At 45.5% G+C, this 25,980-nt stretch overlaps 1 protein-coding gene and 1 pseudogene across 1 annotated transcript in view; one reads left to right on the top strand and one right to left on the bottom strand.

Moving 5' to 3' along the window:
* The window catches only part of LOC124550758 (serine/threonine-protein kinase SIK1-like), a 454,642-nt gene that overhangs the window by 214,153 nt on the left and 214,509 nt on the right, over positions 1-25,980 (top strand). The gene's annotated exons all lie outside the window — the stretch shown is intronic.
* On the bottom strand, positions 25,703-25,820 carry LOC124551660 (annotated as a pseudogene).

Below are 25,980 nucleotides of genomic sequence, written 5' to 3'. Positions count from 1 at the left end.
GGAGAAAGTGTAATTTTAACCGGGAAATCCGGGAAAAATCCGGTAATTTTTTTTTCTTGTCCGCGTATACACCCTGTAATAGGCAGCGTATCACAAAATACACCAATAGTTCATAAGCAACTGTAACTTACGCTGTTCCAGGCATTACAGACCCAACAAATTCTCCTCGACTTCCGGAAGGCGTTCGATACACTTCCGCACTGTCGCCTGATAAACAAAGTAAGAGCCTACGGTGTATCAGACCAGCTGTGTGGCTGGATTGAAGAGTTTTTAGCAAACAGAACACAGCATGTTGTTCTCAATGGAGACAAGTCTACAGACGTTAAAGTAACCTCTGGTGTGCCACAGGGGAGTGTTACGGGACCATTGCTTTTCACAGTATATATAAATGACCTAGTAGATAGTGTCGGAAGTTCAATGCGGCTTTTCGCGGATGATGCTGCCGTATACAGAAGGGTTACAGCATTAGAAAATTACAGCGGAATGCAGGAAGATCCGCAGCGGATAGGCACTTGGTGCAGGGAGTGGCAACTGACCATTAACATAGACAAATGTAATGTATTGCGAATACATGAAAAGAAGGAGCCTTCATTGTATGATTATATGATAGCGGAACAAACACTGGTAGCAGTTGTTGTTGTTATTGTCTTCAGTCCTGAGACTGGTTTGATGCAGCTCTCCATGCTACTCCATCCTGTGCAAGCTTCATCATCTCCCAGTACTTATTGCAACCTACATCCTTCTGAATCTGCTTAGTGTATTTATCTCTTGGTCTCCCTCTACGATTTTTACCCTCCACGCTGCCCTCCAATCCTAAATTTGGGATCCCTTGATGCCTCAGAACATGTCCTACCAACTGGTCCCTTCTTCTAGTCAAGTTGTGCTACAAATTTCTCTCAAATTCTATTCAATTCCTCCCCATTAGTTATGTGATCTGCCCATCTAATCTTCAGCATTCTTCTGTAGCACCACATTTCGAAAGCTTCTATTCTCTTCTTGTCCAAACTATTTATCGTCCATGTTTCACTTCCATAAGTGGCTACACTCCATACAAATACTTTCAGAAACGACTTCCTGACACTTAAATCTATACTCGATGTTAACTAATTTCTCTTCTTCAGAAACGCTTTCCTTGCCATTACCAGTCTACGTTTTATACCCTCTCTACTTCGTCCATCATCAGTTATTTTGCTCCCCAAATAGCAAAACTCCTTTACTACTTTAAGTGTCTCATTTCCTAATCTAATTCCCGCAGCATCACCCGATTTAATTCGGCTACATTCCATTAATCGCGTTTTGCTTTTGTTGATGTTCATCTTATGTTCTGCTTTCAAGACACTGTCCATTCCATTCAACTGCTGTTCCAAGTCCTTTGCTGTCTCTGACAGAATTACAATGTCATAGGCGAACCTCTACGTTTTTATTTCTTCTCCGTGGATTTTAATACCTACTCCGAATTTTTCTTTTGTTTCCTTCACTGCTTGCTCAATACACAGATTGAATAACGCGGGGAGAGGCTACAACCCTGTCTCACTCCCTTCCCAACCACTGCTTCCCTTTCTCGTCCCTCGACTCTTGTAACTGCCATCTGGTTTCTGTACAAATTGTAAATAGCCTCTCGCTCCCTGTATTTTACCCCTGCCACCTTTAGAATTTGAAAGAGAGTATTCCAGTCAGCATTGTCAAAAGCTTTCTCAAAGTCTACAAATGCTAGAAATGTAGATTTGCGTTTCCTTAATCTATTTTCTAAGATAAGTCGTAGGGTTAGTATTGCCTCCCGTGTTCCAACATTTCTACGGAATCCAAACTGATCTTCCCCGAGGTCGGCTTTTACCAGTTTTTCCATTCGTCTGTAAAGACTATGTCTAGGGGGTTTAGTGGACAGCGGAAAACTTTAAACTCAGAAGACTGTTCCTGGAGCCACGCTGCAGCAATTCTGGACGTGTTGGGTGTCGCATTGTCGTGCTGGAGTTGTCAAAGTCCGTCGGAATGCACAATGGACATGGATGCAGGTGATCAGACGGGATCCTTACGTACGTGTCATTTGCAATGATTCTAAGTGCAAATGTGAATGAACTAAGTGTTTAGGAGTTGCAAAACGAGCTTTTTTATGTTTAAATTATCATCAGTATGGATATAAAAGAATTTTGAAATTTCCGCCCTATTTATTATCCTCACCACGTGTTCCACTCCTCATTGGTGTAGTACCTCTAGGTGCGCAGAACTGAATATGTTGTGTCTTTTTAAAATTGAGGGTGAGATAATTTGGTGGTTATTTCCTATGGGACCAAACTTCTGAGGTCATCGGTCCCTAGGGTTACAAACTACTTAACCTAACTGAAACGAACCGGCTAGAGTTGGGGCGGAGGGATTACTGGACCATTCCTCGACATTCTGTGGACTCGAGATATGCTGGGTTCATTTCACAGGACCCATGGAGATCAGTCAACGGTTCTCGAAACTTCCATGCTTCTTTGCATAACATTCGAGAAAGTGTCTTAACTTACACCTAATTGACTCATAACTCCTTGTTGTTGTGACGTGTGCATTTCTTTTCTGTGTTGCAGGTGAGTCAGCAGAGCGCGATAAACGTTTTGGCTGGCAGCCAACTGTCTCTGGAACAGTGTGGTCAGCTTGCTAACTTCAGTGATTGGCTGACATCCACAGGTAACGACCTAACACAGCTGCTAATATCCAGAAGCAAAAATAAATGCTTTTATACCACCACTACTAATGTTGATACTACCACTACTACTACACACGTGCATCGTCACGACCTTTACCAAAACACAAAACGATAAAATCATAGCTAACAGGTACCAAGAACTACACTGTTACCATCTGCCCAGTTGCTGCTCGCTTGTGTTTACTCTAAAGGCGATAGCAGTGCCGTGTGGCGGCACGTTGGAGGAATCATTGGCGCTAGTGAGCAGTACTGAACAGGGAAATGTCAGCAAATAGTCGCGTGACGCAAGATAGAACGCGACGAAATAAGTAAATTACATATTACTGGCGGAATTTAAGCTGTGAGGACGGGGCGTGAGTCGTGCTTGGGTAGCTCAGTTGGTAGAGCACGTGCCCGCGAAAAGCAAAGGTCCCGAGTTCGAGTCTCGGCCCGGCACACAGTGTAATCTATCAGGAAGTTTCAAATTACATATTTCTCATCCTCCTCCTATCCGGACTTCGAGCAGCACAGGCTCAATTAAAAATACGTATGTGTTGTATGTTTCATATTACAAATTACTTACAAGAAAAATACAAAATCCAGTCTGTGTTACGAATACGACAACATGTTAGTTGAATCGTTTATTTTCTACGCTGCCATTGCTACTGAAATTTTGTTTTGTTCTATCTATTCAAGATACTTTCATTATCTCATTGACAATCGTCATTCTAGGAAAAAAGAGAAATTGGCGCGAATATGAACAAATTGATCATTTTAATGTAGCTGTTTTTATCAATTTTAGAGTCATATTGACTATTACTCGACTGTAGTTGTTTCAAAAATATGACCGCTACCAGTAACAAAATTTTTTTCACCATCTTAAATTATTTAATGAAGCGAATTGTTTCGAGATATAAACGTCGTCTTCGGGTTACAATGACGATACGAAAACAGTTAATAAAAGTAAACATACAGGGGTTCGGCAAAAATATGCAAACAGCGCGAGAAATGCATGCTTGAAAGTAAATGCAGGCGCCAACCAAGCCTGCAGCCTAGATTAGTTGTTGTTTTAACATTGAGTTTGCCGGCAATAGCAGTTTAGAAGTCTTGGTAATTTTCCGACAACCTTCTTCTGTCTACATTATCAGAGGCTTTGACGTAGTCAATAAACAGAAGATATTTTTCTCTATTTAATTTTAAACACCTTTCAATTTAATTTTAAATACCTTTCAATTATTTGTATGTTATCAAATGGTTCAAATGGCTCTGAGCAGTATGGGACTTAACATCTGAGGTCATCAGTCCCCTAGAACTTAGAACTACTTAAACCTAACTAACCTAAGGACATCACACACATCCATGCCCGAGTCAGGATTCGAACCTGCGACCGTAGTGGTCGCGCGGTTCCAGACTGAAGCGCCTAGAACCGCTCGGCCACAACGGCCGGCTATATGTTATCAAATGTTTATTTGAAAACGATCTATCCTTAATTAACTAAGTATGCTGCTGCACCAAGATATTTCCAAAAATTCCCGTGTGTGTCGGTGTTATCGTCATCAAAATACATTCATCAAAAAAAAGTTTTGCATCACTTCGGTTCCCTGACTTCCTGAAACTGTACGGAAAATTGGAATAGAGATCAACATAAACCTCATTTTCGCCCTTTTTATTGCTCAGGAAAACCACACATTGCATGTTGTACCACAATACGTCGAGACCTTCAGAGGTGGTGGTGGTCCAGATTGGTATACACACTGGTACCTCTAATACCCACTAGCACGTCCTCTTAAATTGATGCATTCCTGTACTCGACGTGGAATTCTATCCACAAGTTTATCAAGGCACTGTTGGTCCAGATTGTCCCACTCCTCAATGGCGCTTCTGCGTAGATCCCTCACAGTGGATGGAAGGTCACGTCGTTCATTAACAGCCCTTTTCAATCTATCTCAGGCTTGTTCGTTAGGGTTCATTTCTGAAGAACATGCTGGCCACTGTAGTCTAGCGATGTAGTTATCCTGAAGGAAGTCATTCACAAGATGTGCACGATGGGGGCGCGAATTGTCGTCCATGAAGATGAATGCCTCGCCAATATACTGCCGGTATGGTTGCATTGTTGGTCCGAGGTTGGCATTCACGTATCGTACAGTCGTTTCAGCGCCTTCCATGACCACCAGCGGCGTACGTCGGCCCCCACATAATTCCACCACAAAACAGCAGGGAACCTCCACCTTGCTGCACGCGCTGGACGGTGTGTCTAAGGCGTTCAGCCTGACCGGGTTACCTCCAACCACGTCTCCGACGATTGTCTGATTGAAGGCATATGCGACATCCATTCGCTGAAGAGAACGTGATGCCAGTCCTGAGCGGTCCATTCGGCGTTTTGTTTAGCCCATCTGTACCGCGCTACATGGTGTCGTGGTTGCAAAGACGGACCTCGCCATGGACGTCAGGCGCATCATGCAGTCTATTGCGCACAGTTTGAGTCGTAACGCGACGCCCTGTGGCTGCACGAAAAGCATGGTGGCGTTGCTGTCAGGGTTCCTCCGAGCCATAATCCGTAGGTAGCGGTCATCCACTGCAGTAGTAGCCCTAGAGCGGCCTGAGTGAGGCACGTAATCGACAGTTCCTGTATCTCCTCCATGTCCGAACAACAGCTCTTTGGTTCATTCCGAGACGCCTGGACACTTCCCTTGTTGAGAGCTCTTCCTGGCACAAAGTAACAATGCGGACGCGATCGAACCGCGGTATTGACCGCCTAAGCATGGTTGAACTGCAGACAATACGAGTCATGTACCTCCTTCCTGGTGGAATGACTGGAACTGATCGGCTGTCGGACCCCCTCCGTCTAATAGGTGCTGCGCACGCATGGTTGTTTACATCTTTGGGCGGGTTTAGTGACATCTCTGAACAGTCGAAGGGACTATACACAGTCAACGTTTATCTTCAGGAGTTCTGGGAACCGAGGTGATGCAAAACTTTTTTTGACATGTGTGTATTTCATATCTAGCACTGAGCAAAGAAGTTCGCCTGTCCTCTCAGTGTTTCCTACTACCTTCCGTACATACAAAGACGGTGGACAAAAACATGAAAACACAGAAAACGAAACACATTACCATGCCCAATACGGTGTAGGAGAACAATCGGCACTCAAAACACGTTTCCAGTCGTTTCGGATTGGATAAGTAAAGATCCTGTATGATTTTCAAGGCAATCTTACACAATCCTTCCTTTAAAATACTAGCAAATTTAGGTAATGGTGCTACAGTTGGGTAGCGATCACGCACACTTCTCTCGAAAGTAGATGCGAAAGGCTCAATAACACTGAGATCTGGTGACTGTGGTGCCAAAGGGAGACGCGAAAATTCATCCTGGTGCTCACAAAACCAGACCTACACGATCCTAGTTCTGTGACCATGATTCACACATCACCACTGGAAAGCAAACATTGACTCGATCAGCCAAAATGGTCACATAATCCATTCATTCAACCAAATGATTTTTTTCTTTCATTGCCCCACAGTCCAAGTTTTCATGGCTGTGGCACCGATCATGAATGGTTTTGGGATTCTAGCTCGCTCTGCAATTCTCTACTCGTGGAGCTCCCTTCCTGTTGTTTTGATGCTGACAGGGTTCCTGAACGTGCCACTCAGGTCTGCAGTGGGTTTTGCAGAAATCTTCCTATTTTTCATCACAGTACTGTTCATCTGTCACTGCCCCTCGACGTACACTTCCGTCTGCATTGTGGCTTCGCGAATGATGATTTTCCGCTTTCCCTGCATGCGGTATAAATCTTAAACACGGTTTCTCTTGAGACACCAAACGTTCCGGCTACCACATGAACACCAACAGTTTGCCCACGTTCGAATTCACTCAGCTCCGACGTAATGCCCTACTCTGAACATGATTGACACTTGCAACGTATTGAGGACATTGCACATTTGCCGTTCGTGTTGCAGGAGCGAAGTAGGTTAAGCAATACATTTGTGATCAAAAGCGTCCGGGCACCTGGCTGAAAATGACTTAAAAGTTCGTGGCGCCCACCACCGGTGCTGCTGGAATTCAATATGGTGTTGGCCCATGCTCAGCCTTGATGCAAAATTACACTCTCGCACTCTTACGTTCAGTCAGATGCTGGAAGGTTTCTTGGGGAATAGCAGCCCATTCTTCACGGAGTGCTTCACTGAGGAGAGGTATCGATGCCGATCGGTGAGGCCTGGCACGGCGTTCCAAAACATCCCAAGGGTGTGCTATAGGATTCAGGTCAGGACTCTGTGCAGGCCAGTCCATTATAGGGACGTTATTGTCGTGTAACCACTCCGCCGCAGGCCGTGCATTATGAACAGGTGCTCGATCATGTCGAAAGATGCAACCGCCATCACCAAATTGCTCTTAAACAGTGGGAAGCAAGAAGTTGCTTAAAACCGGCCTGTGCTGTGATAGTGCCACTCAAAACAACAAGGGTTGCAAGCCCTCTCCATGGAAAACACGACCACACCATAACACCACCGCCTCCGAATTTTACTGTTGGCCCACACGCGCTCGCAGATGACGTTCACCGAGCATTCGCCATAACCACACCCTGCCATCGGATCGCCACATTTGTACTGTTATTCGTCACACAACATTTTTCCACTGTTGAATCGTCCAGTGATTACGCTCCTTTCACCAAGCGAGGCATCGTTTGGCATTTACTGGCGTGAGCAGCCGCTTGACCATGAAAGCCAAGTTTTCTCACCTCCGGCCTAGCTGTCATAGTACTTACAGTGGATCCTGATGCAGTTTGGAATTCCTGTGTGATGGTCTGGATGGATGTCTGCCTGTTACACATTACGACCCTCTTCAACTGTCGGCGGTCTCTGTCAGTCAACAGACGGGGTCGGCCTGTACGCTTTTGTGTTGTACGTGTCCCTTCATGTTTTCACTTCACTATCACATCGGAATTAGTGGACCTAGGTATGTTCAGTAGTGTGGAAATCTCGCGTACTGATGTATGACACAAGTGACACCCTATCACCTGACAACGTTCGATGTCTGTGAGTTCCGCAGAGCTGCTCCATTCTGTTCTCTCACGATGTCTAATGACTACTGAGGTCGCTGGCATGGAGTACCAGGCAGTAGGTGGCAGCACAGTGCACTTAATATGAAAAACGTATGTTTTTTTGGAGTGTCGGGATACTTTAGATCACATAGCGTAAATAATTGAAATTATTTTAAAATGTGATAGAGAAAAATATTTGATGTTTATTGACTACGTGAAAGCCTTTGATAATGTAGGCGGAAGGAGGACACCACACCATTTGCTTAGAGTAACCTAACGAAAGTATCCGAAATTGTTGTTGCTGAAAAACACCATGTTAAAATATCTAGGTTTATGACAAAGATTCAGTTTGTCTCCAACAATTTTTAATATATGTTGTTGATATTTTGGGACAGTGGCTAAAATAAACAGAATTTTACGCCTGTAACATCAGCCACCAAACAACCTAATCACCACACTCAGCTGATGATCAGCTCTTGTAGCCGACAGTAGCTCGCCTCTCAGAAAGCCACATATTCTTTAAGGGGATACGGAATCACCTATCCCCGCAATGTTAATATATGCCTACTATAGGGAACATTTTCTCACAAACTACTGGAGACAGAGAGGTAAAAATTTTACTGTATGTGCATTCATATGTTACAACAATACTGAAACAACAGTTTATTGTCAAAGTATTTTCTTACAGAGATATTGTACATTTATTTTTAAGTAAATTTTTTCCATCGCTTTTTACTAGACTATCACCCCTAAGTCTTTTGTAAATCAAGTAATTAAAAAATCGTTGTTTCAGTATGTAATAGGGACCTATGTCACTACGTCATAAAAATTTCAGACTTCTAGGTTGACCAGTACCTGAGATAATGTTCCTAGATGAAGTAAAAAGTAAACTTACGGGAAACGGAGAAAGAAGATTAAAACATTCCTGATCCGTAGCTAATACCCCCTTCACAGTCTTCATAATCATCTTCAAGTCTTCTTTTGGCACCCCTCTGCACCTGTCTTGCTTTTTTCACTAATGTCTTGATTATATTATCAGCATGCCTTAGTCTGTGCTGATCTAAAAAGAACATAGCACGTACCGTACGGGAACCAACACACATACCCAACTTTTGAAGGACCTGGCATTTAGTTATATTTCCAAGATTGAAGGTTGCCACAGCATCATACACACCAAAATGTAGTGTATTAATTCCGACAAACACTGTTTTTGGGAGACGATGCCATATCACACTATTCAAGCACTCGTTGGGGTTCTGCGTTTTTCCGTGAAGACATTCCATCAGAAGACTTCTGTCAGCCAGATCTCTGAAAATGGGCTTTATTTCTGCCATGATGGCTGATGGTAGACTGTGGTGGTGAATGTATTTCTCTCCTGTTGTTAGTCCCCTATTGTATTTACACCAGCTGTTTTCACCTTTGGGGCACAAACCATGTTGTGGATGCTCATCCGTGGATGCGGTGTGGAAATATAAAGCCCATATAGCTCTCCTCATTTCTTCAAGATTGCCTGTATTTTGCCTGATTGCAAGGCCATAGCAGTTCTGAATGTGGTCTATTATGGAATCAGTCAATCTTCCTCTGCCATCCAAGGTTTTCCCATCATCTAGTTTTTTCCCTTTCATAACTGATTTTAACCTTCTCAGCCTGGCACCCATTCTCTTCTGCACATGTCCTATACATTCAAGTTTGCTTATATTTACACTGTTCCCATATGGTTTGCTTTCCAAAACTTCTTTGAATGCTTTAGAGTCACCATCTCCCAGATATTTGACATAGCGAACATTATACCACTGTGAAGAGCGATGAAAAATTTTCTTCACCCCAGCAACCTCCATGCCACCACTACTACCATAATAATTAGCAATACAGTCATCACTGTGTTCATTTTTCAGCCTGCCTGTGCACCTACAGTATTTAGACATTATTGCAACATCAATAACCTTGCCAGTATCAACACTAGTTGCTGTTACAACACCATTGTTGGAGGTGTGGCCCCTTTTCTGCCACGTGCCATCAAACGCCACTGTGAGGTCACGACTGCCGTCATTTTCTTCCACTGCTTCTTCCACAGCAACCTGCATTGACTTCTGTGCTACATCTTCAACTGCAGATCCTAGTACATAATTGTAAGCTTCAAACTTTGAAGGTGCACTTGGAAGATTTAGAACACCACATAGCATATCACCAGCTGCTTTGCCCTTACCAATTGCTCGCAATCCATAAACTAACCTAATATTTACACTATAAAGTTCAGTTTTCTTGTACCCATTATTTACAGTTACTGAAACCGAACTTGGAAACTTACAGCTGTATTTACAAACGCTGCATATTAAATTAAACTGGGCAGCCAGGCCAACATGGGATTCTACTTTCAGAGAAACGTTTCCATGACATTTTTTGCAGCACAAACTGTTTTCAAGGCTTCACACAATATATTCGTATCAATGAGTTCAAAAACTTCATTCCCTCTATCAAGTAAATTATATTTCTCTTCCAAATCTCTTAGTTTTTTATGAGAAGCACTGTTTTCATTTGGTGTAAGTTCGTTCGGCAAATCAGTAATAAGTGGATTCACATTTTCCAACAGTGATGATGATGAATTGCTTTGCTTTGCTAATGAATCATTATTTCTTTTCTTTTGCCAGTTCACACGCTTTTTAAATACTTTTGCTTTAGCTCTAGGCATTTTCACTGCGAAAAATGAAGCACTAAATACGAAATAACTCAACAACAACTACTTTCTTATATCACACTGTTTACAAAACAGTCCCGCCACAAAGTCAAAGAGTAACTTGAGGAAACCAGAGAGAAACATTTTCGGGCAACTAGTGTATAAATAGTCGCTGGAAACCGGGATATTTGAATTCATGTCACTTTAAAGGTACTGCCAAAAAGTTCATGGTCAGCCACGAGAGACGTGTATAACTAAAGCGCAATACCCGATCTCACAAATATATAAAAATAAAATAGTTATAATTGTAGTAGAGCTATGTATGATACGTCATTTTAAAGAGGAAAGATGGCAGAATATAATACGCCAATAAAAAAAAATTCGATTTTTTAACCCAAAATCCGATTCCGTATCCCCTTAAGTGTAACTGCAAAGAGTTATATATTCACAATCTCGCCCCCAAATAACGAAAGTCATGGCTTTAGCTTAGCTTCTTCCCAAGCAGAAAGTTAAATTTCTCTTTAGTGCTTGCTCGATGTAGAGACTGAGTAACAATACCGGATAAGCTAAAAGCCGTTTTACGGTATGTTATGCACGTTATGCTGTAACACCTTTCTCAGACTTCCATACACAAGAGAGCACCGGAACACATCAGTTGTTAAACGCTCGCCTGCAGCCACGGAGTGAATCGATTTTGGTGTAATTTGCTCCAGTGTAAGACAACTGAAGGTCACGCGCTAATACACTACGACAAGAAGATATATTTAGTCTCCAGAGTAGTTAGTTTTGCTTCTTCTTCAGTTTTGTGTGTGTGTGTGTGTGTGTGTGTGTGTGTGTGTGTGTGTGTGTGTGTGTGTGTGTGTGTGTTTTTGTGTTTTATGATCATGGGAGATAAGTCGAATGGACGGCTTGTACTTTGCAAGGAAAGAAGGTGCCTCAAACATAAAAGCAGACCATGGTTGGAAATTTAAAAAAATGGTTCAAATGACTCTCAGCACTATGGGACTTAACAGCTGTGGTCATCAGTCCCCTAGAACTTAGAACTACTTAAACCTAACTAACCTAAGAACATCACACACATCCATGCCCGAGGCAGGATTCGAACCTGCGACCGTAGCTGTCGCGCAGTTCCGGACTGCGCGCCTAGAACCGCGAGACCACCGCGGCCGGCAGAAATTAAAAACATTTGCACACAAATATGTACATAGATAACTAATCTATGGGTTCTGATGACTCGGTATGCTTCTATCAAAATATGTGATATACCTGACTGCATCTTTCGATTGCATTGACCCACAAGCTTAAATTTTTTACACCGCCAAGAGACAGTAGACCTTAGTACACTCATATTCAGAAAAAAATAGCACCTTGAACGACTAAAGATAGGACGTTCATGTCCACAGGACACGTACTTTAGTATGTTCTGATGAAGTGATTGGCATTTGAACCATGTCGGCCCACCAGTTATACGAGGGTAAGTCAATTGTTATCCGCAGTTTAGTTATATTTTTGTTTATTTTGGTAGTACTGTCTTTTTACGTTGATGACGCATCTTTATGTATTTGTTGTTATATCTTTGCATTTTCAAGCTGCTAGGTTAGTTTCGTTATCGCTGCCGTGCTAAATCATGGCTGCTCCGCTGTCTATTTGCACCAAAGAAGAGCAACGTCCAGTGATCCGTTTTTTGTGGTCGGAAGGCGTATCAGGGGCCGAAATTCATCGGAGACTTTCGGTACAGTGCGGGAACAGTGTTATGCCATAACGGAGTGTCTACGAATGGATTGAAAAATTCCGAAATGGTCGCACAAGTGTTACGCACGATAAAGGAGTCGGACGAGCGTTTACCGCCACAAATGAAGAAACCATTAGGCGTTCACGTGAAATGATTCTCTTAGACAGACTATTAACTGTTGACGAAGTGGCACAGCGTCTGCAAATTAGTCACGTTTATGCCTATGAAACCATCCACAACAGACTTGGGTTTCATAAAGTTTGTGCGAGAAGGGTCCCAAAACAACTCACACAGTTGCATAAACAAACGCGCTTAGACATCTGCAAATAACATTTGGATCGCTATGGTAACGAAGGGGACAACTTCTTAGACAGGACCATTACTGGTGACGAAACATGGATCCACCATTACGAGCCGGAGAATAAACGGCAAAGTATGGAATGGAAACATCCAAATTCGCCGTGCAAGGAAAAGTTCAAGACCCAACCGTCCACAGGAAAACCAATGCTTAAGGGTTTTTGGGACGCACAAGGTCCACTACTGGGACATTATGCGGAAAGCGGCATAACGATAGACAGTGTGCGTTACAGTGAGATGCTTACTGCCTGGCTAAAGCCTGCAATTAGAAGCAAACGCCGAGGATTGCTGTTAAAAGGTATTGTGTTGTTGCACGACAATGCCCGTCCGCATACTGCTGCCCACACTGCTGAAACGCTCCAGTAACTCAAATGTGAACTACTAAATCATCCTCCATATAGTCCCGATCTTTCCCCTTCTGGCTATCACTTGTTTGGTCCACTATAATAATGGCGTGTGACGAGGGCCTCCCGTCGGGTAGACCGCTCGCCTGGTGCAAGTCTTTCGATTTGACGCCACTTCGGCGACTTGCGCGTCTATGGGGATGAAATGATGATGATTAGGACAACACAACACCCAGTCCCTGAGCGAAGAAGATCTCCGAACCAGCCGGGAATCTAACCCGGGCCCTGAGGATTGACAGTCTGTCGCGCTGACCTCTCAGCTACCGGGGGCTTTGGTCCACTCAAACACGCATTAAGAGGCCGTCGATTTGCCTTGGACCAAGCAGTGAAAAAAGCGGTGCGTTCCTGGATCGCAGCTCAACCGAGAACCTTCTTTTTTAAGGGCATCAGGGAGCTCGTACAACTATGGACCAAGTGCCTTGAAACGCAAGAAGACTATGTCGAAAAATGATGTTCTTCTAAGTTTCCTATTTGATTACAGCCGGCCGTGGTGGCCGAGCGGTTCTAGGCGCTTCAGTCCCGAACCGCGCGACTGCTACGGTTGCAGGTTCGAATCCTGCCGCGGGCATGAATGTGTGTGATGTCCTTAGGTTACTTAGGCTTAAGTAGTTAAGTTCTAGGGGACTAATGACCTCAGATGTTAAGTCCCATAGTGCTCAGAGCCATTTGAACCATTTGATTACAATAAAATTTTTCAACTACTTTGCGGATAATAATTGGCTTAGCCTCGAATGTGCATCGATGTCGCGGCACATCACCATCTACCGGCTCTTGTCGCTGTAAACCGAAGGTAATGGATCACTGTGGCTTGAACAGATTTGCAGTATGCCTCGCAGAGATATCCGCGAACCGTACCGTCAGATCAGTGAGTTTGAAAGACGGCACATTATGGGCATGAGAGAATGTGATGCATCCATGCGGGAAACTACTGCTCTTGTGGGACGAAGTGTTTCGGCAGTGCAACGGGTGTGCGCGGAATGGTACATGGAGGGCCGTAGAACACGACTAGGTGGATCAGGTCGCTCCATCCAGACCGGTCCCCGAGAAGATCGACGTCTCATATCCGAATGGCATTGCAGGACAGAAGTGCGTTCTCCTCGGCTCTGTTGCAACAGTGTAACACATCGCTCATTATCAGGGGTGGCAGTCCGTCGCCGTTTATTACTGCAAGGGTTACAAGGGCATCGTCCACTTCTCCATCTTTGACGAATGTAGAGAAACATTTTAGACGGCAATTGTGTATGCAACGACGTCACTGGTGACAGGAATGACATCAGGTAGCGTTTTGGGACGAATCCAGATTACGGTTGTTTCAAAATGATGGCCACGTTTTGGTTCGCCGCAGACAGGGGGAGCGGCATCACAGTGACTGCATTCGCACAAGGCACACAGCGCCAACTCAAGGCTTTATGGTGCGGAATGATATTGGGTACAGCCACAAATCACAGTTGGTGCGTGTGCAGGTCACTGTGACCAGTTTGACCTACGTGAATGGCATCCTGTGACCTGTAGTCATACCCTTTCTGAACAATACACCAGACGCCATTTTCCAGCAAGACAATGCACGACCGCATATCGCTGCACGAACACTTGCCTTCTTGGTATCATCGGATGTGGCCTCTTTCCCTGTCCCGCCAGATTACCAGACTAGTCGCCAATCGAAATGGGATATGGTGAAACGACAGGTGCAGTTCTGTGACCCAACGGCAACCAGCACAGACGAAATTTGGAACCAAGTGAACGCAGAATGGACGGCTATACCGCAGGACGCCATCATCGCCTTATGCACTTCGATGCCGTCACGCATGGAGCAAGTTATCATGTCCCATGGCGTACCCTGTACCTGGGAACGAAGTTTTTCGCGACGGCACTTTTATGTAAAACGTTCTCGGTATTCTTGCCGCGTCAGTTCTGGATAAAATCTCGAGCTTTCGACGTCATTGTCAGGAGTTGACTGTCTTCACTGCTGCTTCACCGTTTCCGACCGGTGTGCAGAACACCAACGCCATATTAAAAATAGAGAACTGGAGAAATCGGCAATTGCGGAGCACAGCCTCACGAACAAACATAAAATTTTGTTCGACGAAACAAAAATTCTGTCCCATGCCTCCACGTACTGGGATTCTGTTATTAAGGAGGCTGTTGAAATAAGAATGAGCCAAAATAACTTCAACCGCGATAGCGGATACCATCTGAGCTGTGCATGGAAACGAGCGCTCGATGCAGAGAAGCAGCAGAGACGTTCCTTCCAAGGTTTACGTTCCAACGGAAGCGGTGGCGCCACCGGCGCACACAGTGACACCGTCTGTGACAGCGGTACGTAATCGCCGACCAATCATAAGCTGTCCACGGGCTATAAATAAGGCTACCACAGCAGCAGTGAAGACAGTCAGCTCCTGATGATGACGATGGAGGTAATCGTCGAAAGCTCGAGATTTTATCCAGAACTGACGCGGCAAGACTACCGAGAATGTTTTACGGACCCTGTACCTACTAGACAACAGGAGACATGCTGAACCAAGATGACTGAAATGCTAATCATTTCTGCAGAACACAGTAATGTATATTTCCTGTAAATATGAACGTCCTATCCTTAGTCTTTCAACGTGTTCGGCTTTTTTTTTTAATGACATAAATTTCAGCGTGATATCTCTACCCGTTCCTGAGAAAGGGTGCTTTAATAGACAAGAAACAAAGTGACTCGGTACGAAACGGTATTGAATAAAGCCGGTTAGTAAGTGCTTTAGCTATCAGAAAGATAGGCCTGTTTGGAGATGTAGCTGTGTTAAGGTTGCCTGAATTGTTTGCGCTAAGCGATAGCCTTGCGTGAAGGTCGCCCCTCCCCCTTCCACCCACCCTTGAAGATAGTGTATGTGCGCGCGCGGGTTCTGCTATCTCCCCAGGGCCCTGTTGTGGTTTACTCTGCCCTGAGTCACCGTCGGAAGCACACATTACACTAATTAATCTGCACTCAGTCACTCGTTCAGTGACGTCAGTCGCTCCTATCTCTGAGAGGGCAGCCTGGGAAAGTTTCGGCAGCACTGCTCGACCCTGAAACCTACCCGATCCACGTGTCCGCAGCTCGTGGTCTCGCGGTTGCGTTCTCGCTTCCCGAGCACGGGGTCCCGGGTTCGATTCCCGGCGGGGTCAGGGATTTTCACCTGCCTCGAGATGACTGGGTGTCTGTGTTGTCATCATTTCATCATCATTCATGCAAGTGGAAGACTGGACTGAGAAACGGTAGGGAATTTGTACGCGCAGTTGAGCGCCTCACAATCCAATCCAATCCAATCATCATCGATCCACGCACAGCATTGCGTATGGTGAAATTGCTTGAATCGGCGATGCATCAACGCGGACTGCCTAATGTGTCTGCAAGGAATACCCGTACGAGGGACGTTCTATTGTTCCCCACCGGTTTGGCTACAAAATCCTGTTTTTCAATATAATCTCCGTTCAGTGCGACGGCCTTACATCACCTTACTGTGACGGCCCGTATGCCGTCGGAAGGTCGACGATTCTACCCCGCGTCCGGCCATCCTTCATTGGCCCAAACAGATGGAAGTCGTAAGGTGTGAGTTCCGGGCTGTAGGGTGCATGAGGAACTTTAGTGAGCTCCTCTCGGTTGCGTAGCCTGAGGCGGTACTTTCTCATGGAAAGGAGAAGTTGATTTGCACTTTTGTGGCGACGAACACGGTGAAGTCGTTTCTTCAATTTCCTTAGGGTAGCACAGTACGCTTCCGAGTTGATCGTTGCACCATCGGAAGAGACATCAGACAGAATAACAGCTTCTGAGTGCCAGGAGACCACCGCCATGAATTTACCGGCTGTGGGTGCGGCTTCGAACTTTTTCTTCGAAGGAGAGCTGGTGTGGCGACAGCCGATGGATCGCCGTTTTTTTTCCGGTTCGAAGTGATGAACCCCATGTTTCATCGTCTGTGACACGACGTTCCACAACAAATTGACACGACCAGCCTTGTGACGCGCAAGCTATTTCACGTACCGTTTCCGTGCTACAACCGTTTCATGACGTGTTGGCTAGGTAGATTTGCAACAGGATAGTCATGGAGAAGGGTTCCTGTGTCGCATTGGCTATGACATTTGACGTCTGTCATGCCTCTCTGACCCGGTTCGAGCCTAATTCACGCCTTTGTTAGAGCAGCATGGTTGGCTACACGTCTGCAGAATATGATCCTCCCGAATGGCGAAGCTCACGGAAATAGAAGAGCTGCTGGTCGCCTTTATCAAGATCGTTCTCCGCGCGCGTTTGTGGTTGTGTGTGTGTGTGTGTGTGTGTGTGTGTGTGTGTGTGTGTGTGTGTACACATGTTACTAAAGTGGTGTGTATCCCTACATCTACCTTGCTGATGAATGCTGATGCCACGTGTAAAACGACATGATAATTTAATATTTGGGTGAGCGCAAATTTTTATTTAGGATATATACACTGTAGAACCAAAAAAACTCGTACGCCTGCCTCATATCGTGTAGGGCCTCCGCGAACAAGCAGAAGTGCCGCAACAGAACATGGCATGGACTCGACTAATATCTGAAGTAGTGCTAGAGGGAACTGACACCATGAATCCTGCAGGGCTGTCCATAAATCCGTAAGAGTGCGAGGGGGTGGGAGGGGGGGGGCGACGACTCTGGGCTATCACATTGTCCTGCTGGAATTGCCAAGTCCGTCGGAATGCACAATGGATACAGGTGATCACACCGGATGCTTACGTTCGTGTCACCTGTCGGAGTCGTATCTAGACATATCAGGGGTCCCATATCACTCCATCTGCACACGCCCCGTACCATTACAGGGCCACCACCAGCTGGAACACTCCCCTGCTGAAATGCAGCGTCCATCGATTCATGAGGTTGCCTCCATACTCGTACACGTTCACCCACTCGATACAATATGAAACGAGACTCGTGCGACCAGGCAACATGTTTCCAATCATCAACAGACCAATGTCGGCGTTGATGGGCCCAGGCAAGGCGTAAAGCTTTGTGTCGTGCAGTCAATAAGGCTACACGAGTGGCATTCGGCTCCGAAAGACCATATCGATGATGTTTCGCAGGCTGGCACTTGTTGATGGCCCAGCTCTGAAATCTGCAGCAATTTGCGGGAGGGTTGCAATTATGTCACGTTGAACCGTTCTCTTCTGTGATTGTTGGTCCAGTTCTTGCAGGATCTTCTTCCTGCCACAGCGATGTTTTTCGACATTCACGGTACACTTGCGAAATGGTCGTACGGGAAAATCCCGACAACATCGCTACTTCGGAGGTGCTGTGTCCCATCGCTCGTGTGCCGACTATAACGCGACGTTGAAACTCACTTATCTTGATAACCTTCCATTGTAGCAGCAGTAACAGATATGGCAACTGCGACAGGCACTTCTTGTCTTATATAGGTGCTGCCGACCGCAGCGCCGTATTTTGCCTTCCTACGTATCCCTTTATGTGAATACGTATGCGTGTACCAGTTTCTTTGGCGCTTCAGCGTATGTATTCGTTGTCTAAACATCCATAGATGTATGAAGTTGACGTTCATATGTGATGTTCCCATATAAAGAATTGTTTTGAATATTTTTTATACAAGGTGTACAACTTTGCTTCCACCGATTGCGGATAGGTGGCGACAGCCGTCAGTAGGGGTAGAAAAAAATAGATCGCAGGCGTCAGGTAGTTAGCTTGGACCTCGGTCAATATAACCTCATTCAAACATTAGTCGATTTGTGTCTGCAACGTAAAGTTGTTCTTGATTGAAAATGTCAGTTTACGAGCATAATTCTCGTCATTTGCAGGAGGTGTTACTGTTTTGTTTCAATACGACGAAAACAGCGTCTGAGTCTCATCAAATGGTTCAAATGGCTCTGAGCACTATGGGACTTAACTTCTGAGGTCATCAGTCCCCTAGAACTTAGAACTACTTAAACCTAACTAAACTAAGGACAGCACACACATCCATGCCGGAGGCAGGATTCGAACCTGAGTCTCATCGAATGCTCTCAAGTACGTATGGTAAGGAGGCTATTAGTGAAAGAACGTGTCGTGAGTGGTTTCAACGCTTCAAGAACGGCGATTTTAACGTCGTAGAACGGCGTATTGATGGAAGAGAGAATGTTTTCGAAGATGCAGAATTGGAGAACCTGCTGAGTGAAGACTCGCGTCAAACTGAAGAAGAATTGGCACGATTAGTGGGAGTGACACCGCAAGTCATTTCAAAACGTTTCAAGGCTATGGGCATGATTCAGAAAGAAGGAACTTGGGTACCGTGTGAGCTGGAACCAAGAGACGTTGAACGGCGTTTGTGTGTTTGTGAACAGCTGCTTCAGAGGCAAAAATGGATTTCTGCATCACATTGTGACCGGGGACGAAAAATGGGTTCGTTACGATAACCCTAAACGCAAAAAATCATGGGGATATCTCGGCCTTGCTTCCACGTCGTGGGCCAAACCGAATATTCACGGCTCCAAGATCACGCTCTGCATTTGGTGGGACCAGCTCGGCGTCGTGTACTGTTAGGTGTTGAAACCAAGTGAAACAATCACAGGTGCTCGTTGTCGAACGCAATTAATGCGTTTGAGCAGAGCATTAAAAGACAAACGGCCGCAACACAGCGAAAGGCACGATAAAGTGATTTTGCAGCACGACAACGCTCGACCCCACGTTGCAAAAGAGGTCAAAACGTACTTGGAAACGTTAAAATGGGAAGTCCTACCCCACCCGCCGTATTCTCCGGACATTGCTCCCTCTATCACCTGTTTAGGTCAAAGGTGCATGGCCTCGCTGACCAACACTTCAAATCTCATGAAGCAGTCACAAATTGGATCGATTCGTGGATCGCTTCAAAAGATAAACAATATCTTCGACGCGGGACTTGTACACTGCCCGAAAGATGGGAGAAAGTAGTGGGCAGCGATGGAAAATAATTTGAATGATACATGTGTAAGCAATTTGTTTCATTAAAGCCTCAAATGTCGAGGAAAAAACGGCGGAGGCAAAGTTGTACACCTTGTATTATCGTTCAAGAATGTATGTATCTGAGGAGCGTCGTATTTATTTGGGCGGTTGCATATTGTGTTAAATTCTTGACTTGCGGCATTGGTGCATGGTCTGAACACGAAATCTGAGCTTCACCAACGGTCAAAAATAAAGGAAATAAAAGCAAAAATAAAGTTACAGGCGTTTTTGTGTGTGTGTGTGTGTGTGTGTGTGTGTGTGTGTGTGTGTGTGTGTTTTTCTTCAGTGCAAGGCACCGACTTCAATTGCCAGCTATGCCCCACACTGACAATGCAGCCGTAGACCGGAGGAAATTGCGACACGAGGAAAACCGCAAAGACTTTGCGCGGATAGGACGCAGCGTCGAGAGATATCGCAACAGCGCCAGCTGTTACGAAGTGCGCGGCAGAGGGTGCCTTTTATTGCACGTATACAGAAGTTTTTTTCCCGTTCCATTATGTAATGGAACGTGGGAAGAGTTGCTGCTTGTACATCTGCCAGCGAGCTGTTGTTAAGCTAATTGTATCTGCATCATCTCAGCGGGATAGAAAACTAATAAACTAGGGCGGAGGTCTCAATTTCAACATCGCCTGGGGCCGGCACTCAATATTACGATCTCTGCCGCCATGACTTTCGCCAGAGCTGGGTAACGCTGAGTGAATTTGAGTTTCACGGAACACCAGAAAATAAGAGCGTCAAAGGGCATAGCGAGGGCCGGGAATCGAAGTCAGCAATAAATACCTGCGCGCCACCAACAAGTCCACGGTAGAGTGCGCTCTACCATTACTAAAATTCTGTTTTGCTGCAGTATATAAATGACATAGTAAATGGTAAGTTTACCGGTGGTACTGGTAGCGTTGCTAGGGGGAGAAACACACGAGAGCATGCGAGATTAACGGAGTTGACGGCTTCCCTTTGTTTTTTGTTTGTCTGTTTGTTTTACACATAATTAAAACCGCACAGCAAAGTCAGTCCATTGCGTCTTTTGCATCGTTGCAGAATACAAATTGAGTTTTGTAATTAATAAAAGTTAGTTGATCGCGTAGCTTCTGCGCTTACATGTAACCAAAGCAATTGCTTTTGGTGCAAGTACTGTTTCCCTACACAAACATAAAAAGATCTATGTAATAATTGTTATTTTTTAGTCAGTAGAACAGTCTTCTTCATGATCAGAGTTAATGGTTTCCTGTTATTATTATTGATGACTGTGAAGTTGTTAATGAATTACGGAAACGTGTTTTATATAAGGTCAACGAAGCAATGTTTGGCACATTTTCGTTGTGCGTGGTTTCTTTGTTTTTCTTTTTCTTTATTTCTTTGGAGAATTAGCGTTTCCTGGTGTTGTATGACAAATCTGTGTGGTTTTTTAAAATCATATTGCAACATCCTTTTGTTTTGCGTTACAAATGAACAATTTTTGATGAAACCTGTATTAAACATTGACAATTCAAATTTTGCTATAAATAGTATTTATTCTTAATGGACAGGAGGATAATTGTGTAGAACAAAAATGTTCCGTTGGTTATGTGGCCCTTTATATATCCTCACTCGTTTTCCAGCCGGCTCACCACTTCCAGTTACTATTGGGCTCTATTACACCACTGATGGCGTACGCAAAGCGATCGATGTGAGGGAAAGACCCACAGATATGCAGCACCCGTAACATACGGGTAACGCCGGTACAGTCTTAACTGACCAAGGCTACTGGGATAACTACCGTAGTCAACGCTTGCTTACGATAGTCTTCGGTATCCTACGATAGATTAACAACTCTGGTTCATAGAGTCGTTGGAGTCTAGACAGTGAGCACACATAGCAGCAGCAAAACTCGCAGCACCTGAAGAAGACAACTGGATCTATGGTGGAAACATTGTGCATAAAGTCGAAACAATAACTCAGCAGAAGAAGATACTGATTTATAGGATAGTTATTTGTTATTTATTCATCTGCTGCCATGGTCTTGCCTGGTCTTGGTTCAGCTTTGAGCGAGCGAGGTAGCGCAATGGTTACACGCCGGACTCGAATTCGCGAAGACGAACCGCCCATCCAGATTTAGGTATCCCGTGATTTCCCTAAATCGCTCCAGGCAAATGCCTAGATGATTGTTTTCCTTCCCCATCCAATCCAAGCTCGTGCTTCGGCTCTAATGACCTCTATGTCGACGAGGCGTTGAACGCCAATCTTCCTTCCTTCCTTCCTTGGTTTAGCTGTGCTTTTTCCTTCGCGATTCCCCTTGGCACTCACATCAACCACACTTGACTTGGGAAACTTCAGAAGGGTTGAAATGTGTCCAGGTGACGTCCGAGGACTAGTTCACTTTAGGTATCAGTGAGCTATCCTCACCGACCCATTTTCTGTTCCAGCTTCTCTGCTGTCAAAGCAGTCCTCCGTGCCTTCTTTCGTACCGGATGGCCTGTCCATCCTTATATCTAGTGATCAGTTCCGCATTACATAGCGGTTTCCGTATGCTTTTGATTAGTTTCTCTTCATGGGACATCCACAGCTGTTATCCTCTATCAGTGATAGAATCCATTCCACTTGCAAAAAGTTATTTATTTCTAAAAAGGCAAGCTCTACGCGGTTTCAAGACCCATGTCCATTCTTCGGGTGCATATGAAAATATAAGCCCGCAAAAGATGCATAACAAAGTTTCAGCTAGGTTAAAGTGTGTTACAACAGTGCATCCCTGAGAGGCTTTCTGGGAGACCTAGAACTTAAGAGGATACTCTCATGTCATATACCAGGGATGCACTAACATATTTTAACCTTAGTTAGGCCTCCTTTGCACACTCACATTTTAATAAGGACCTGGAATGTGATACGAGAATGAAATTTTCACAATGTAGCTAGGTCAGCGCTGATATCAAACTTCAGGCCAGATTAAAAGTGTGTGCCGGACCGAGACCCGAACTCGGGACCTTTGCCTTTCGCAGGAAAGTGCTCTACCAACTGAGTTACCCAAGCACGACTCACGACCCATCCTTACAGCTTCACTTCTGCCAGTACCTCGTCTCCTACCTTCCAAACCTCACAGAAGCTCTCCTGAGAATCTTGCAAGTCTTTCTTCCAGGAGTGCTAGTCTTGCAAGGTTTGCAGGAGAGCTTCTGTGAAGTTTTCAAGGTAAGGGGACAAAATAATGGCGGAAGTGAATCTGAGGACGGGTCGTGAGTCGTGCTTGGGTAACTCAGTTGGTAGAGGACTTGCCAGCGAAAGGCAAAGGTCCCGAGTTCGAGTCTCGATCCGGCATACAGTTTTAATCTTACAGGAAGTTTCGTTTTGGAAATATATTTTTTACAGCTTACGATTAGATAGTGTAATTACATTTGACACCCTTTCGGAGCACAGTAGGCGGTAACTCCGCATGTATTCTCCAGCTCCGCTCCGATCAAATGACTGCTGGCCCGTTTCCTCTGCTTCGCTTTCGACTCGATCGACTCCTTGCACGGTAGCCGCGTTGAGTGGCCGCCCGGTTTGAGGCGCCATGTCACGGATTGCGCTGTGCCCCAGCCGGAAGTTCGAGTCCTCTCTCGGGCATGGGTGTGTGTGTTGTTCTCATCGTAAGTTAGTTTTAGTAGTGTGTAAGTCTAGGGACTGATGACCTCAGCAGTTTGATCCCTGAGGAATTCACACACTCATTCCTTGCACGGTAGCATTAGAAGGAGCGTACTACTGTGGACTGGATCTGTTGAGCAGACCCAGCGAGCAGTAGGGCTCTATCGGCACACCTTGTCACAGGTCAGTTAGCTGCGCAGCAGCTCAGGGGTGCTGTAATTGCGCGCAATGGCTCCTCCCCTCCGTGTCTCTCCCCCCACCTCATTCCTTTCTCTCCTCCCGGTTCCCCCTCCCCCCCCCCCCCCCCCTGGCTGAACATCATACCCGTCCCTTGTCGTGCCCCACCGCCAAGTCCTTTCTCTCTTGTCGGCGCCCATTTCACGTCACGTCACGTTACGCGGGCAACCGCGGAGGGCAGCGGAAGTTTCCAATAGCGGTGAGAGGCTGGACATCCGTACTGGAAAGGTACCACTACCACTCACTCGTCTTCTACAATGACTTAAAATGAGCGAAGATAGACCGATATGAAAAGTCAGCGACGAAGGGAGTCATCGTAAAGCAACGATTTTTGTACGAAATACAGGATGGGAAACGAAAGGGAAAGGATAGGTGGGCAACTCGTGACTTCTAGCAGCACAGATCATTGTGATAATGTAGTCGTGAAAGTTGAAAATCTACGCTAGACCGGGACTCGAACCGGATGCTCCGCTGTTCTCGATCGGTTTCCTTAACCGTCTCGGCCATCCGGACACGTTTGCCGTCCGACATAAATTCTCAGCTGAGAACAGAGATTTCCAAACACGATTTAATGTTCCAAAAGGACTCGATGCGAAAACTCGTCACAAGCCCTTCGCCAGATTCCAACTGGCAGTGTGGCTGATGATCTAGTGGGGAATGTTGGCCCCCCAGCAAGAAGTTACTCCTGAAAATGTCGCCAAAGTTTCAGGAATAATTGAGCAAACTTCAAGCAAATCAGCCGGGCGAGCGGTTCTAGGCGCTTCAGTTCGGAACCGCACTGCTGCTACGCTCGCTGGTTCGAATCGTGCCTCGGGCATGGATGTGTGCGATATCCTTAGGTTAGTTAGGTTTAAGTAGTTTTAATTTCTAGGGGACTGATGACCTCAGATGTTAACTCCCATAGTGCTGAGAGCCATTTGAACCATTTCAAGCAAATCCATCCGAAGACTGACTTGAAGCGTTCCAATAAGCGGAAAATGCTGAGACAGAACCTACACACGTTTCCATTCAAAATCCAAAACCATAATGCCACACCTATACGACATGTACGAAACGGATTATCACAGTGGTTAATGATGAACGATTTGGTGTTGGCTGCATCTGGTTCGCTTGAGTGGAGTCGTAAATAAACAGAACTAGAGGTTTTGGGATTCCGTAAATGTGTGTGAAACGAGACCACTGTAGCCTCCCAAAGTTACTGGTTCGGTTGCGAGAAATGATCGCTACTGAACGTTACGTTGCAATTTTGGAACAATCTGTAGCCACACAGCAGGCGTTGGAAGAGGACGAGGCACCACGTGGTTCAAGTAAGATTAGCCCGCCTCATCTCACGTAGTAGGCGTTTCGCTTTCCTGATGAACACTTCGGGAATAGAGTCATTGCGCTGGATTATTGCAGATGTTCTCGCACGGGAATGGATCGGCCTTCATGCTGGCCCCATCCGAGTCCTTGCGACTACTTTCAGTGGGGCACATAGAAAGACACTGTGTACCTCTATCGGAACCATCCCACCACGCTGGACGAGCTAGAATAGGCAATGAATGTGGCATCTGAATCCAGTTCCGTTGTGACACTATAGGATGTGATGGAAAATTTTCATTGTTCGTTTGCACCGTCCCCGCACTGCGAGTGGTGGACATACAGAGCATATTGTAATGTGCTTGCAAAGGCAGCCTGCGGAGGATGAGTTTGATTATGCACACTGATAGTGTACGAGCTGTACAGCGTACAGCGCCGTCTGCTAGCAGCTTTTCGAACTATTTCGAAACTTCTGTATGACTTCTGTATAAAATTCTTCCAGCTTTCACTATAAACATACCGTTTTTCGCGCTCGTCTGTCAATCTTAATATACTCAGTCTTCAGGCCAAAGTGGCCTACCGGGACCATCCGACCCCCGTGTCATCCTCGGTGGAGGATGCGGATAGGAGGGACGTGGGGTCATCACACCGCTCTCTCGGTCATAAGATGGTATTCTTGACCGAAGCCGCTACTATTCGGTCGAGTAGCTCCTCAATTGGCATCACGAGGCTGAGTGCACCCCGAAAAATGGCAACAGCACATGGCGGCCTGGATGGTCACCCAACCAAGTGCTGACCACGACCAACAGCGCTTAACTTCGGTGATCTCACGGGAACCGGTGTAGCCACTGCGGCAAGGCCGTTGCCTCAATCTTAATAATCGAGACATTTAATTTTGACTTCAGGGGCTCCTTTATTGGATAGCCTGTACATATAAACGTGACTTTGAGGCCACTGACACTGCTTCGTAAATAAAAGGAAGTGAACGATGGCATGAAAGCAAAGAGCCTTTTATGTAGTTTTTTAG

Source organism: Schistocerca americana, chromosome 9 (assembly GCF_021461395.2).
Source record: "Schistocerca americana isolate TAMUIC-IGC-003095 chromosome 9, iqSchAmer2.1, whole genome shotgun sequence".
In the NCBI taxonomy this organism is placed as follows: domain Eukaryota; kingdom Metazoa; phylum Arthropoda; class Insecta; order Orthoptera; family Acrididae; genus Schistocerca; species Schistocerca americana.
Note: the sequence above shows the minus strand (reverse complement) of the source record. Positions and strands in the feature narration are given on the sequence as shown.